At 41.2% G+C, this 17033-nt stretch overlaps 1 protein-coding gene and 1 long non-coding RNA gene across 3 annotated transcripts in view; one reads left to right on the forward strand and one right to left on the reverse strand.

Moving 5' to 3' along the window:
• Positions 1 to 115, reverse strand: part of ZFPM2 (zinc finger protein, FOG family member 2) — a 321202-nt gene extending 321087 nt beyond the window's left edge. The window contains exon 1 of one of the 2 annotated variants that reach the window (XM_077932770.1): positions 1 to 115. This exon is cut by the window's left edge and continues 543 nt beyond it. The gene's annotated coding sequence lies outside the window, so the exon portion shown is untranslated. The other variant, XM_077932771.1, reaches the window with a different exon arrangement.
• Positions 1 to 16339, forward strand: part of LOC144328673 (uncharacterized) — a 16849-nt gene extending 510 nt beyond the window's left edge. The window contains exons 2-3 of the long non-coding RNA XR_013393861.1: positions 9998 to 10124; positions 16219 to 16339. This is a non-coding gene — a long non-coding RNA (uncharacterized LOC144328673). The remainder of the gene's footprint in view (positions 1 to 9997; positions 10125 to 16218) is intronic.
• Positions 16340 to 17033: the final 694 nt, after the last annotated feature.

The raw sequence follows: 17033 nt of genomic DNA on the forward strand, positions 1-17033 counted from the left end.
AGAAAGGCAGGACGGAAGGAGAAGAGAGATTGGGGAGGTGGGGGAGAGGAGGAAAAGGAGGGAGCGCGGTCTCCCGCCCCCCCCCCCTCGCCCGCCTCTCTCTCTCTGTGGCGTCTTTCCCTGTGCAGATGCTGCCGCCGGTGTCGCTCTCCGAGCAGCGCTCCCCTCAGACTGACCGGCTGCGCGAGGGGGGGGGGGGGTTGGCTGGAGAGAGCGCGAGGGGAGCCCCGAGGCCTATCTCGCCCAGCATCCTGTTTCCCACAGGGGCACAACCGCGGGCAGGACACGAGGGCAACTGGCGACCGCCCCCCCCCTCTCCTTCATTCTCCCGCTGCCCTTCCCCAGATGGCATTTCAGTGGCAAACGCTGCCGTCGTGGCTAGTACTACTAGCCTAGTAGCCGGTTTAGTCGGGGGGGGGGGGCTTGGCATGGGGGAGTTTTGTCCGCCTGGCTTGAGGAGCCAGTGGCTGCCCCCAAATGCGCGCGAGACCCCGCTTATGAGGAAAGAGGCTTCCCCTCAGAGTTGGCAAAGCACCCTCCACTTCCTCCTCCTGTTGCCCTCAGTGTTTGTGTGTGTGTGTGTTTTCTTTCTTTTTTTACTATATGCATAGCCCCCGCCCTCAAAACAGCAGCAACTGGTACCCGTTAGAACTATAGGACCTTGCACCCCTCACGGAAGTTAAGTACATATCCTGATAATAGAAGGGTACTTTCCCGCAATATTGTGGGGAGCTCCTTGGAGTCATGCTGTTGGTGTTCACGTGGGAATGTTGATTCGGGACAGAGAAAGCGGAAAAGAACCATTGCAGCCAATGTAGGGACTGCATTCACAACGCAGAGCCAGAAATGCTTAAAGGCACTTTGACAACTCAAGTCTAATACATACTTCCTGGAAAGTTTTCCATTATACTTTTTCCTGAGTGTTGCTTAGCATGCAAATAGAGTAGTAAGAGCACTATCCAGGAGGGCTTACTCTCTAATCAGTGCTTCCCCCCCCCCAAAAAAAATGTTTGGGGTACTCTCATTTTGACCCAAGAAAATCACTATTTTATAGTTCAAATTGAGGGAAATAAATACAGTAAATGGATAAAAGTACAAAGATTCACAAAATGTTTAGGTGTATGCATACCCCCAAGGGGAAAAAAACACTGTCTCTCATAAAGAGTGCAGAAGATTGTCTGCAATCCTTGTTATGACTTTCCCCAGTTTGGGCAAAAAAAATCAAACAATGATGTCAACTTCATAAACTTCTGAGCTTCTGTAAACAAGAATAAGATGCACTCATGTTGTGTGAAAATGTCCTTATTCTGAGTGGCAGAATTATCAGAGCCCTCAATTATCCCCCCCCCCCCCCCCCTTTTAAGGCAGTCTCACAAAAGTTTCTCTCTGAAACCTGCTCCACCTTGGAACATGTGAAGTAATAATTCAAAAGACCATCCCTTCATAGATAGATTTGTCTATGTACTATGTACTAATTTATATGAATTTATTGCACTGCAATTAAGAAAAGAAAATTCTACTAGCCTGCTTCATTTCATTTCATTGGATGACTCTTTTAACAAAGCGTCTTTAGGCTTGTACCTTGTAAATTCACTAACGATTCTATTCTAATAGTTTTAGTGAGACAAGGGGACAGTTCCACCAAAAGGGCTACTTTTGAGAAGTCCTTCATTGAGCGGGGGATGGAGAATATACTGGGGAAGGTTTACTTACAATATTATACCCTTTTCCCCAGTAAGTATTAAAGGAAGCCAGTGTTTATTTCTCTAGCATTTCAAAGAATCAAAGTACTTTGCACAGAATTCAAAAAGCGAAGCCTCACAAAGCCGCTGGCCAAAGCCTCACAATCTAAGCCTGCACAAGGCCACAGGTGGATTTAGGGGCTGGCTGATGAGGCTTCTGATGAATGGATGGTGCAAGTCCAGGTTTCTCCCTCTACAAGGACAGGGGGCAGAAGAATCTGCAGGTGAACGCAGAGAGAAACCAATAGTTGCCAACTGAACAATAAGAAACAGTAGGTTGTCCATTTCATTTCCCTACTTTAAACTTTGCAACAGAGCACATAGAGATACCCAGCAATATAAATACTTGCCCCTGTGGACAGTTCACCCATTCAGATAATAGGCATTTTATTAGTCATCTAGAATGCTGCACAATATAGTAAAATCTAGAACTCACCACTTTTAAGCACACACAGATCCCAGAGACTCAAGTTATTTGTTGTGCATAGTTTATTTAAAAGCTTTCATTCTGGTATAAATTATCTATGAATAGGTTATGATCCTCATCAAATTTATCTGCTACTCAATTTTTTTTTCTTGAGAGAAGCATTTAACTTGAGGGTCATTCACTAGCTTGCCACTATCAACATTCATTATATGAATCTATATAAATTCTGAAATCATATGGGGCAGTTTCTGTATTCTTATTGGATTATTTTTTCCTCTTCACAAACTATCTGACAAAAAGAACATTCATATAAATCAGGCTTAATGTATGCATGTGCAAGGTTTTGAGGAACATTTATGGTTAAAATAAGCTTCTAAATGTGTTTTCATCCCTTCAGGTAAAAATAAAAAATTGCACAAATATATGTTTATTAATTGAAAAATTAATATAATTATGTAAATAACATTTAAAATTAGATTCACAGCATCTAGCACACTCTTTGTATATTGGCCTTCCTTACAAGGTTCTCATGAATCACTGAGAAACTATAGTTTATTCACACTGAACACCTGAAAATCAATATATAAATTCTAAATATTAAGATAACTTTTTGTGCTATAAGCTAAAATAATAATTTCCAACAACTGTTATTTTTCCTGTACATGTCAACATTTCTGTTTTTTATATGGAAACTAGGTATGATTTTAATGCTCAATTCTTTTATTAAACTTTTGACGCTGAAGTTGTCTTTTGAAAACTGAAGAGCAAAAATAAATAATCCATTCTTAATTTACCTAGTTGAAACTAAAATTTCAGCTTCATAATGGCAAATAATAATTTCAATCTGATTGTGACTGCCTTAGGTGTCTGGAAAGGTAAACAAGCAGTAAAATTTAAAAACACAATTAGGAAGTCATTTCAGCTGAAGAAAAAGGTAAAACAAAAATTATTATGTTTAAATACACCATGTACATTTAGTTGTTAAATTAGGCATGACTTTAACACTCATAAGAATAAAAATCTGCATTAACTTGGACAAAGAGGAGAGAGCTCAGTTGCAGACCCTCCAAGTGTCCCTATTTTCCAGGGATGTCCCTGATTTAGAGAAGCCATCCCGATTTCTGATTTGATCCCAGAATGTCCCGCTTTTCCTTAGGACAGCCCTATTTTCATTGGAGAAATGTTGGAGGGTATGGAGTTATTTGACTCCTGAGCTGTCTGAAGGCAATCCTGTATAGGGAAGATTTTTTTAAAATGTTTAATGCTTTATTATGTTTTATATATGTTGGAAGCTGTCCAGAGTAGCTGGGTCAACCCAGTAAGATGTGTGGGGTGTAAATAGTAAAATTATCATTACGGAATGGGATGTCCCTATTTTCATTGGACTCCGCTAACCCAGACACCGCTAACCCAGAAATAGTATTTCGGGTTAAGAACTTTGCTTCAGGATGAGAACAGAAATCGCGTGGCGGCTGCAGTGGGAGGCCCCATTAGCTAAAGTGGTACCTCAAGTTAAGAACAGTTTCAGGTTAAGAACGGACCTCCAGAACGAATTAAGTTCTTAGCCCGAGGTACACTGTACTTGCCGGATTGAGAAGGCGATTGGGCAGCATCCTGCCCCCGGGCCTTAGGTTGCCTACCCATGGACTAGATGGTCCTCAGTGTCACTTCCAGCTCTACAATTCTATGCTTCTATTCAATATATCTGTACATTCTTGTGTACAGATAATCCGCTCATACAATGTACCTTCATCACTCTTTCAAATACATACCATACTACAGTAAGTGAGAGCTGGACCATAAAGAAGGCTGATTGCCAAATAATTGATGCATTTGAATTATGGTGCTGGAGGAGACTCTTGAGAGTCCCATGGACTGCAAGAAGATCAAACCCATCCATTCTTAAGGAAATTAGCCCTGAGTGCTCACTGGAAGGACAGATCCTGAAGCTGAGGCTCCAATACTTTGGCCACCTCATGAGAAGAGAAGACTCCCTGGAAAAGACCCTGATGTTGGGAAAGATGGAGGGCACAAGGAGAAGGGGACAACAGAGGACAAGATGGTTGGACAGTGTTCTCGAAGCTACCAGCATGAGTTTGACCAAACTGCGGGAGGCAGTGGAAGACAGGAGTGCCTGGCATGCTCTGGTCCATGGGGTCAGGACGAGTCGGACACGACTAAACAAACAACAACAACAGTATATATATTACAAATGCTCAAACTGTTTTTGCTTACTAGGGATAGTCCCGGTTGTTTGTCCATTGGTTTTTAAGTGTTGCATTCTTGGCTTAGCTGCCGCGCCAGGCTGCTCAACAGACAGCGCAGGCAGGGAGACAAATGAACAAGGCCCTAGAAGGAGGTAGTTAGGGAGATGGGGACCAGATGGAGGGGGGCCATGAAAGAAAAGTTTGAAGAGGGAGTGGCCAAACAGAATTAGGAAAACAATCCAGAGAAGACAGGTGAAGCAAATCCAGGTAAGAGAGAATGAGCAGAAAGGAAAGGTACAGATGGCAAGGAGACGGAATGAAAAGTAAAGTTCGTATCTTGTTCTGAAATAGCCAGTATTCTGCTAGGCTCTAGTCTATTCTCATCTCAAGCCTTTGATTGTTTATCACTGCAGATGAAAAGGTCACCAACACATAATTGTCTTCCAAGTCCCATGGCTAGAAATAGCAAAGCAAATGTCAGAGTTCTAGTCCTGCCTCCTAGTGCTCCCTGACCCCAAAGGCAAGGTGCCATTAACTTCAAGGAAGCCTGAAACAGGCCACAGTCAACTTAGACCAACATAAGACAAACTTCTAAATAGAAATACAGAGCCAAAGTTCTGAGCCTTTCATGTTAGCTGCATCAGCATATCACTGATATAATCACCTTAAACTGTTACCAGAGATTGCACTCAGACTAAGCTACATCACAAACTGATTTGCATTACCACCCAGTGACACTGGAAGGTGCACTTAAAAATAATACTTCCTAAAGCTTTTCATAATTCCCTTAAAGATGAATATGGTTGTGAGCAATATATTTCACTTTATGCTGAAGACATATTGCTGCTTTTATTTTATTTTTTAGCATTCCTTACCTGATATGACTGCTCTGTCTTACAACTGCGGCTAAACCTCCTGCTGCAAAATTAATTTGATTAAATCCAATGCTTGACCTTGTCAGCTAGTGACCTTAGACAGCACTTTGCAAACTACTACTTTCTAGAGTCTGCTAAATGTTTCACCTGTGTCGGAATACTTCTGTCTCCCATGGTGCTTTCTGCCCAACAATAGGAACAATTTCTTCAAAAAATTATTTATTAGAAAAATGAGCTTGCATCCTATAAGATTGAGAGTTTACAAAAAATGCCTGTATATCATGTAGCCTTTATCCATTACAACTATGGTTGTAAATATACTTGAAGTTAAGGTCTCTTCAAATTAACAGAATTTAATTTTTAGTGACCTATTCACATTACGTATATATCTATATTGTTTATATACGTTTAACTTTCATGGCTTCCAGGTAACTCAGTTTACAAAAGATGTTGAGAATTACTTGTTGAAAATCACTAGCCCCCTACCCCTTCACAGATCTTCAGTACCTATTGTTCCCTCTGGCCAGAGGATGACTGCTAAACTGGTTGAAGTCTGTTGTGTAATTATGCTCTAATAGGACAGTTTACAAATGAGATAAGCACTACTTAGTTCCATTGTTATCACCAGTAAGCGCTGAAGTAATTGGCCTCCAAGTAACAATTCTCCCAGGGAGCCTCCAATTCTGATTTGAAGAGCAAACATCAACCATAGTTTGTTGGTTTGGATGTCATGGCCAACTATGGTTAGCACTGATGGGCAAATCATTAAAATTCCAGTTCATGTCACTTTCAGATGTGTTCCTTTTGAAGTCTATTCTGCCCTTCTCCTTCATTACTTCATGGACTTTCAAAAAACCCCAAAGAATTCTGAGAATTCTTACACACACCCCAAAAGGTAGTTGTAGTTACGAGGTGACCCAAAGACTGCTTTATTTTATTTTATTTTTTTCCCTTTTTAACAGGCAAGAGCAGCTGCCGTGTGCACTGAAAGTAGAACTGCAAGCATTTCTGGGAACAATGTGATGATGTACCCACCCTCCCAAGGAGATTTTATGGCGGGGTTTGTGTGTGTGGAGAGAAGGCTGCAGCTAACAAAAATCAGTCAAATTACAGCATTAGTTTGGATTCAGAGAAGTTGTTCAACACTGGAGATGATTTCCTTCCAGATTACTCAACCTCCACAAATGACAGAACTCTGATGCTTGCTGCTTAGAGCTATGCTGTGCCTATGTATGGGTTGGGGACCTGATTAGAAAAACTGATTAATGAATCAAAATGAATGAAGAAACGTGGCCAAACCTGATCACTTCTATACAGTATGTGAATGGTGGTCCCTGGGCCACCACTACAAACTCAGATGTTGTTCAGGACAAACACTAGGATAAAACAACAATAACAACAACAACAAAATGGCAATTAAAACAGAGCCTGAAATCAATATCATTACAGAGCCACAGAGTTCAGCGATTAAAAGCTTGCAGGAACAAAAAGATACTAGCTGTGCACCAAAGAGCTAGCAAAAGAAGGCAGCTATTTTTCAGAAAGGGCTTTCCACAATCTAGGCATCACCATGGAGATAACCCAATATCTTTCGCCTCCCCATCTTTTGCACCTCTGATGCTGATGGGACATAACAGGGGGCCTCTGATACTGATCTTAACTCCTAGGTGTAAGTGATTCTAAAGATGTTCTGTTCCTGCTTTCAAGCCATTAGGGGCTTGAATATTTTTTTAACTGTAGAGCAGACTTTCTCAACCTTGGCTCCCCAGGTGTGATTGGACTACAACTCTCATCATCCATGACCATTGGTCCTGATAGGTAGGGATAACAGGAGTTGCAGCCCAACAACAGATAGGGATCCAAGGTTGAGAAAGGCTGATCTAGAGACAGTGGTGGAGCTTCATTCGTTAAAACATGCAGAAAGAATCTCCCTCCCCTACATAACCCGCCCCATTTGAAATCTAAAAATCATGGACTTTCAGAGAGGGTTACAGCCTTAAAACAATGAGGAAAATAATGAAAAGGGAAGAGGAAAGAATGAGCTTAAATGAATCCAGATATGATTTGTTACTGCTTGTCATATACCCTGGGGTTCAGGTAAACAGCAGTTTTACAATGAAACAATGACTTAATTTTGCTTTTGCTTTTCACTTGTTATGAATCAACAGGACTTTTTAAAGAAGCTGACTCAACCCTCACTGCTAGTCTTAAATAAAGTTGCTGGAAGCCACAGGAGGGGATAGTGCTTTTGCGCTTGGTCTTGTTTGTGAGCTTCCCATGGGCGTCTAAGTGGGTCATTGATTTGATCCAGAAGGGCTCTTCTCATGCCCTTACAATGAAACAGCAACAGCTCAGTGGTGCAGCATACAATCACTGGTTAATTCCCTGGCATCTTCAGTCAGGTAGCAGAAGAAGCAAAGACTCCTGAAACCCTGGAGATCTGAGATCATGGACAGCTGCTGCCAGCCAGAGTAGGCAGTACTGGGTTAGATGTGCCAATGGCATTACACATACAACTTGTATCTTGCCCTGCATACAGAATAGCTTTTATTCAAGTATACTTCTTAACCAGTTTTTATCAATAGAATTAAATGAGGCAAATAAGTAATCTTCCTTGCTTCCCATGTATCCTCTGAAGAAATCCGTTTATTATTCAGTTGGCTGGTCATATATCAATACACGATCTTATTAGACAGCAAATGTAACTGTCAATTGCCACTGCTGTAAGTATTGGATATCTTGTGCTAGAAAAAGCAGAAATAATAAGCATGGAAAATATCAATATGGATTAATGTGAGGGCCATAGAGCTGAGGATTTATTAATTTAGGTTTGGTTGCATAATGCAAAGTTGTAAAGTGAGATAGATTCATGATTAAAATATCATTGATCTAGCTGGAGTTCATTGAAGATTGCTGCAAGATTTTGGGAGGGGCTGTATTTAAACACTTCCCATTAGAAGCTTAAGCATTTTTTATTTCTTACGTTTCTGTGCCACTTCATCGCACAGCTGTTAGAATGGTTTATATCCAAATAAAGTAACATACAAAAATGAAATAGAAAAAGGAACACAATCAATAGAATGCTCTATATAATATACTCTCTCTGCAATGTAAGTTGAACAGTTAATATGTTGTTTTGTTGTTGTTTAGTCATTTAGTCGTGTCCGACTCTTCGTGACCCCATGGACCAGAGCACGCCTGGCACTCCTGTCTTCCACTGCCTCCCGCAGTTTGGTCAAACTCATGCTGGTAGCTTCGAGAACAGTGTCCAACCATCTCGTCCTCTGTTGTCCCCTTCTCCTTGTGCCCTCCATCTTTTCCAACATCAGGGAACAGTTAATATACTGTATATAAAAACCAGTTCAAACGAGATGTGCACATTCACTAGGACTGATGAAAAATGTGCATGTAATCTGTCCATAAAGTGGGAATTGTGCACATTTCCCCATCAATATACATAATTTCCAACAGGCCTGGCATATGTGCATGTATCAATTGAATTTTGCATGTTCAGTTGTCATGATACATAACCTCCAGCGGACTTCAGGGAATGTGCAAATCCCAGTTGAATTTTGTACATTTTCTGGCCAATGTGAATATTTTCTAGTCAGTGTGCATAGTTTCCAAGAAACATGCTCTTAAACACACACACACACACACACACACACTTCACTTCAGGGGTGTTCAGTCTGTGCCCTCCAGGCTACTTCTGGCCCACTGCCAAATTTACATACCCCCCCAAAATGCCCTCCACTGATCAGCTGAGCAGTGGAAAGAAAGGGTGGGGCTCCAGATAAAGATTAACATTTTTATGCAGCTCAGCTTTCTTTTCCCCACTCTTAACTGTTTGCCAGTCATCTGAAAACCACAGCAGGAGTTTGTTGGAGAGGAGAGTTTTAAACCTTCATTCTCACTCCCGCAGTCCTGATGAAAATTGCCCCCATGCTACTATTTAATTTAGGAAAAATCTTAATAGAGGCATGGCATCAATCATCAGGAATATAGGGGCGGGAGAAGTTAGCCAACTGGGAAAAGAGTGCTGGGGAGAGAATGTAGCTCTCTTGATCTTTGCTGGCTTAACTGCTCCAACCTCCTCACCATTTGCTGACCATGAACAGGGTCCACCACTGAGAAGGCCCTGCTTTGTGTGTTTGCCTATGTCACCAGTAGGTACACCAACAGCACCTCAATTGCAGATCTTAGATTATGGGCAGGATCACACAGTTCTCATTTAGGTAATCTGGTCTGAAACCATTTAAAACTTCAAAACTTAATGCAAAAGAAGAAGGAAAAAGTCTCCACCATTGTTGCCAGTAATACTAACCAAAGAATTCATGATGATATTCTGGAATCTAATGTGTGCTTTCAGTCACACTGGTGAGAACATCCCAACAGGCCTGCCCTTTTAGGACCCAGAGAGTAATAGTCAGTCCATGACATCTAAATAAATTTCTCCTTCACCAGATCAGTCCTTTACCAATGAATGTAGAACACCAAGTACACAACCTGTACCATATGTTAACTCAAATGTGTACACAGATATATGTGGTGAGGTGATCCCTTAAATAAACTTGTCCCAAGTTATTTAAGGGTTTAAATACTGAACTATGAAGCTACTATATATTGAATATGACACACTGGTACTACAAAAACAACAACAACCCAGCCCTGCATCTGTTCTTTGAAAACACCTTTGGTGTATTACTAGAAGCAACATACTATTCCATGTGCCTCACTGTTTCAAAGGTAACGAATTAGAGGAAGAATAGAATGCACCTTGCATATACAAATGCAGCATGAAGAATGCATATCTGAAGTTACCATTATGCATTACCAACAGATCTGTCTGCCACTGACTTCCATGAAATTCAAGGTAAGAAGAATGCTAAATGTATGCATGGTGGATCTAATCACACGGCTCCAAAATGAGTAGCATTTCCCCCCCTGGTTTTGCAAGATCGGTGTCTTTTTGCAGCATATCCCAATTTTTGATTTTCAAAAAGCTGAAATAAATGTACAACCAGTGGCAGCTAGATTACTGGGCTTTATTATTATTATTATTCTAGATATGATGGGCATGGCATTGAAGCTTGCAAGCCTAAAGGAGTTTGTATCCCAGAGTTTGAATCTCTGCTAAACAGCTGGTTGCAGCACTACTTAAAATACATGTTAAATAAATCCTGATTTATTTAGGAGTAAGCATCTCAGTCTTCCAATGCCCAGTGTCTTTGTACCTCCAACTGCTATGCAAATACCCTTGAATAAAAAAAAATCAGATCACAGTATGTAGCCCTCATTGTTCCCACATGTCCAACAAATCCTCATGATCTAGCAGATGCAAACTGTGTGCACAAAACCCCTGACATGCTACCTAAATTTTATCAATTGCTCCTGCTAGTGGCATCTTGCAGTATACATTTTAACCTGCTGATGTTTGAAAACCATTATTTGTACTGCTATGGCATGAAAGGAGGGGAACCCAACCAACTGCTGACACTTATGTAACGTACATAAAATGGAAAGGGGGAAAATATATCACGCTGATCCAAAGTTCCATGGTCACTCAGATAGGCATATAAACTCTCATACATGTGGGCTTCTCCATTCATTCAATATATGCGCTTTTGTCCACAAGGGACTCAGATAGATCTGCAGTGTTACTATTGTGAGTGCAGAGGAGAAGGGACATAAATACTGGTGATTATAAAGATTCACAACTAAAATATATGATTAGTTGCACATCAGTAGAAATTGCTTTGGGGTTTGTTTGTTTTTTAAGAATTTGTAGAAATTGTGTCATTGCTTTTAAAAGTTTATTTGTACTTCATTTTTAAAATATATGGCACTTCAAGCTGTGTAGTGGCTTATACATTTGTATAATAAATAAGTGCCTCAGGCAGTAGGAGCAGGGATATGAATGCACTTGGCCCCATGCTTGCTTGCTTCAGCCTGCCTTTCACTTGCCCCTGTCACCATCACATGAAGAAGGAAGCTGTAGCACCTTGGGAAATCTAGGAGTAGGAAGGTGACAGAAACATTGATGGAGGGGACAGGGATATCAGGCTTGTCTCTGCTGCACACTGCCCTCCCCCCCCCCCATATATGCTGTACTGTATATGCATCATCTGAAGAAGGCTTCTGTTGTCCAATAATTTGTAATGTTTGCTTGTTATAGTACTTTAAAGGAGTAAACCACCTTGGGGCAAATATCATAAATAAATAAACAGCATTCCTAAATGGCAGGAACTCAAAATTTTCCTTTTCTCTGCAGCATATTTAAAAAGTGACAATCCAAACTCACACGCAAAAAGGACTGTGGTTCAGGACTGTGGTTTATAGCTGAATGTGTTGTGCAACACCACAGAATTTATATCACGGCAGGTCTTTGGGATTCAGTTAAGGAAATCAATGGAACGGGGTTCCCATTTTGTGTTTCCACAAAAAGGTGTGCCATTCTGATTTACAGGCTGAATAGCAACCTCTAGCGATTATATCACTCCAAAATGTTGCACCAGCTTAGATAGGAAAGTTATAGGAAACTCCCCAACATTTTCAGCAGTGGGTTTTCTACAGACTTTGCCAAAAGAATGATTGGGCAATTCTTAATTTTGTTGGCACCTTTATTGTTTGCCCTTCAGTTTGGCATAGACCTCTACATACACATCAGAAAGGGAATATATGGGGGGCAATGAATGTACATAAACATGAAGCAATGAGCCCATCTTCAGAGCTATAAAGAAATGCTGTAAAGGCAAAGCCAGAGATATGATTTGTCTGATCTTATAACTAGAAGTAATACTGACAGGAGCAAGAACACTGTAAATACTGAGGAAAGGACATGAAATATTTCCTTCTGTGGCTGTAGAAAGATCTACAGGGAAGGGAGATATAACACAGAGTCAACAAAGAATATTGTAAGATCACTTCAGAAAATAACAGGAGGGAGGGAGCCTATGAAAATATTGAATAGGAAATCCTTTTCTCGCGGGGAATAGCTGAAAGTGTTAATAGTGTGTTATGGACAGGTTACCCCAAAAACAAGGAGGCAAGGGGAAATAAAAATCAACTGCGAATATTGATATGGCTGGCATGGGAACCCAGGCTGCCAGAAAAGCTTTGTTAATTGCATCATCAGATCCACCTTTATGAGGCTGCCATAGGGGGAATGTACTGGCGTGTTGGGCAATCCTCTCTGGCCCAGTCACACTTTTCTGTCAAAATAATGCCAATAAATCAATAGGAATGAGAAGGGTGGTAGTAGTGGTAAGAAAAATGAGTCCCAAAACAAGTAGCATCTTCCCTCTGAAGCAGTTTTTTCAGTCTGGCTTTGCCTGGGAGGCTGCAGGAACAGAGGTAGGAACACATGGGGAGGGGTGGAGCCAACAGGCTTATCCACAATCTCTCCCTTATATATGTGTATTTACCCTCAGTGCTTTTTCTGACTATACATTCTGGCATGGAGTACTGGAACATTTCTGGTCCAGTGGACCAGGTCTCCACCACCCTATTGTCACTAGTGGGAGAGGCCATCTACCTGCCAGTCATCTTGCATCTTAATGAGATAGTCAGCTGATGAACAAAGTTGTGTTTAAATCTTGCCTTCTGCAAGGTTGAGCTGCACATGGGGAGTTCCTTGAGGATTGAAACCTCCTCCCATCAGCTGATGTGTGAGAGTTCAATCTGTATTATTATTATTCTTTTCCCCTAACGGGACTCAAGGCAGCTTACAGCTAAAAACAAGAACTACTAAAAATATAGAAAAATCAATCTTGAAAATACAATTAAAGAATGAAAACCATATACATATATAAAATCTGTTTAAAACATACCAATAAATACAATAAAACCAGCACTATGCCAGCTCTTTAATTAAAAGCAGTCAATTTCTAAAGGCCTGCTGGCAGAAGGACATCAAGGAGGGAGCCAGTCTAGCTTCTCTAGGGAGGAAGTTCCAAAGTCTGGGAGCAGCCTCCACAAAGGCCCTCTCCCTCTCCCATATCTCCACCAAGTATGTCTGGGAGAGTGGTGGGACCGAGAGAAGCCCCGCTCAAGATCTCATAACCCAGGCAGGTCTGTATGAGGGAATCTGGTCTTCCTTACAGACACCTTGGACCTAAGCTTTCTGCAGGCTTTGCTGCATCACTAATAATAATAACAGTACAGTGGTACCTCAGGTTACGTACTTAATTCGTTCCGGAGGTCCGTTCTTAACCTGAAACTGTTCTTAACCTGAAGCACCACTTTAGCTAATGGGGCCTCCTGCTGCCGCCGCACCGCCAGAGCACGATTTCTGTTCTCATCCTGAAGCAAAGTTCTTAACCCAAGGTACTATTTCTGGGTTAGCGGAGTCTGTAACCTGAAGCGTATGTAACCTGAAGCGTATGTAACCCTAGGTACCACTGTTACTGATAACACATTTTGGGTTGCCTAATTTTACATACTTTTACTACAGACTTGTAATACACTGGACCCTCCGGATATGAACTTAATTCATTCCAGGGGTCCGTTCGCTCCTCGAAAATTACGTAAATAGAGGTTTGCTTCTGCGCATGCGTGCGGCGCAATTGAGTGCTTCTGTGCATGCGCATGCAGCGAAACCCGGAAGTATACACTTCCAGGTTTGCCATGGCCGCAACCTGAAGATTCCATATCCAGAGGGAGACGTAAGTAGAGGTACAACTGTATATATACATGTGGAAAAGATGAGGATTTATTATTACAAAAAATGGGGGTTTAAAAAAATGAAAATAGCTTGGTCCAGGGCATCATAACCCAGCAAGTGCTTGCAAAATCTCACTCAGTGTGTGCTCACTTCAACGAGGGCACAAAATAGTGAATTACATGATATTTTGTAATTTAGAAAAACTTGAACTTGGTTCACATTTCTACCCTGGGCAGTTTATAGTTTAGTCAGCTCAGCCTGCATAGCTCAGTCAGTTAAAGAACAGTGCTGATGATGCCAAAGTTGCAACTTTCATCCCCATATGGGACACCTGCATATCCCTGCATTGCAGAGGGTTGGACTAGGAGATCTTCAAGGTCCCTTCCAACTCTACAATTTTATGATTGTATATAATAATAGTTTGCTCCAGCACTGCTAACTTTCCCTTCAGCAATAAACAGGGAGGTATATAAATTCAATAAAAAATAAAATAAATAAAAAACCAGTTGTTTGATCTCTTTTCCTGCCCAAACCTCACTTCTTTACATCTCTGTTAACGCTTTTTAATCATGCAGGCAGGTGGGGGTTGCATGTCATATGGATATTTCTCCCTTGCTAGCAGTTCCTTGTGAATCTGTTTTAAAAGTACCCTTTTCTGTGGCTGAATTTCTCTACACTTGTGTATTTCGTACCACAGAGCTGCAAAGAAGCATGTCGCAGGGCTAGTGCCACAGTGCCAGGTGGTGAATTCCTGCGAATGTTTGCCTCAGGCCTCATTTTCGCCGCTTGCTCTTGTTGCCCAAGCAGAGTTCTGTTCTGTCAGGCTGACAAAACTGCAGCCAATTCTACAGCTGTTGAATAACAGGAAATTTGGGACATTCAAAATGGGATTTCTTGTATAATCTGGCAATATGGCAGAATCTGAACAAGTGAGCAATGTGAACCATTGTTTGGTTGCTAAATGTGGTACATGTTCCATTTGTGGAGCTTGAGTTATCTAGGAAGGAAATTATTTCGAAAACCTCATTAGAGGTGATTTATTTACCAGCCAATCTGTATGGAAATGTTTTCTCTCTAAAATACAGTTCTGCAGAGGCTCTTGGTTAAAACTGCATTTTTGTGTGAAACAGAACCACCTGGAGCTGGTCCTCATTCACACTTCCTATGATATGCAGTGCCAATTGTGGAAGCACCAACATAGTGTGAGGGTTTACTAGGGTTTCACAGACTGCGTAAGCAGGAACAGAAATTCACAGAAGGGGAAAGGCACAACTCTATTTTATGGAGTACAAAAGCAAAGCAAATTCCACAAAGGTTTCAATCATAATTCAAATCAGTTGCCACAAGGCTTCATCTGCAACAGGAAATATAATTACCAATCAAAGGTGGCTCACTGCAACCCAAAGTATATCTGCAGAAAATGGGGGGTGGAGAGTCCTCTGATCTTCAAGATGAAGTGAGTCCTGGACCTTTTCCAGTCAGTCCAGGGCAAGGTTTCACCAACAGAACAGGCACACCATCTAGTATTATGTTGTCCAGCGAGATCTTCAAATCCTCATATTCAACTAAAATGCAACTGGAGCTGATCGTGTCAGATGTTCTCCCTCGCTTACCTGTAGCTTTTTCTCTCCCCCTTATACAACCTCCCTTTCCTCCTTATGCTAGTATCTTCAGTTTCTGTGCATGTAAAAACTGGCTGATGATGATGGCAAAAACAACCCAGAATATTTTTTATATGAAAAATTATGGGATTTCAGCAGAATGTCACAGGATATGGACAGGTTAGAAATGAAGGAATATGATTGCCCCAAAACATTTGAAGGTGCAAATAGTTTGAATGTGGAATCATGGAGGACTGCCCAAGAGCATCATGAGAACAAATCCTCATTATGCGCAGTAAAAGGGAGGTTTGGAGGGCCCCCAGGAACCTGGGTTTGGACATCACAGGAAGACATGTTTTATTGCAGCTTCCTCATTTGTTTCTCCGACTCACTCCATGGGAGGAGTGAAGCAGGAATTATTTGACAGCATGCAACCAGCATGCTGTTTATTCCTGATAACCATGATAAGCCACTAACCTGGGCTTACATGCAGATGGGGTCCGAAAGCTTGAATTGTAAAGCAGTTACACATTTTGGTGAAAAACTGCACAATCTCTGGAGTTCCTTCCAAGTCTGGACACAGATTTTAGGATTGGATTCAATGAGTGCAGCTATAATTGCATCCTTCAAATAAAATACGAGAAAGTAGGTCTCTGCTAAACAAACACTAACGCAAAACCTTTCCATTTTTCTTTTGCATTTAGAAGTGCAGAATGCCAAAGAACACAGTACCTTCAGGGTTCTCCTTCGCTTTGTGAACTGTCTTCCAAAAAGGACATCCACAGAAGAGGAAATGCCAGTCTCTTGGACAAGTCAGAGCCAGAACAAAAAAATTCCTTCCAGTAGCACCTTAAAGACCAACTAAGTTAAAGACCAACTAAGTCAGAGCCAGGTATATCTGGTCAGTTAGGAAACATTTAGCCCAATAGTTGAGGAACAGCAAGGAGCACATTGTATAAAGAAAAGTCGTTCACACTCAGATCTGACAGCTGCAGAAGACAGCAGAAGGCCTTGGGTAAACTGATATCCCATGGAAAAGAAATAGCACACTACTATATAGTAAGAGGATGGCTGTAAATAACCAGTTAATTTCTACTGTGGAGAATGTGTGCTTTGGGCAATTTGAAGCTACTGGAGTCTCATTACTGGCTTCTCTCCTGCAAATTTCTTGCTAACAGTGTTATCCCAGATGCATATGAAAAAAGTGTACCAGCAAGTGAAATTTCTGATAAAAACCATTACAACTCATTTCTGACATGTACACTTGAAGGTCATGTAGGCCTATGACAGCGTAAGGTTGAGAATCAGCTAAGGCTTCATGGAAACCGTTCCCTGAAAAGGTATTATACCATATAAATGTATAATACTAAGCAAAACAAGGGACAAATATACATATCCGAGAGAAGTAGATTATTATTAAAAAAACTATAGCTAGGCAGTGGTTAGTAATGGTGAACTCATGACTTAAAGGAGATAAAATAATCACTCCAGAAATAATATCTTGAATAGACTGACTGAA

Source organism: Podarcis muralis, chromosome 8 (genome assembly GCF_964188315.1).
Source record: "Podarcis muralis chromosome 8, rPodMur119.hap1.1, whole genome shotgun sequence".
Taxonomy (NCBI): Eukaryota; Metazoa; Chordata; class Lepidosauria; order Squamata; family Lacertidae; genus Podarcis; species Podarcis muralis.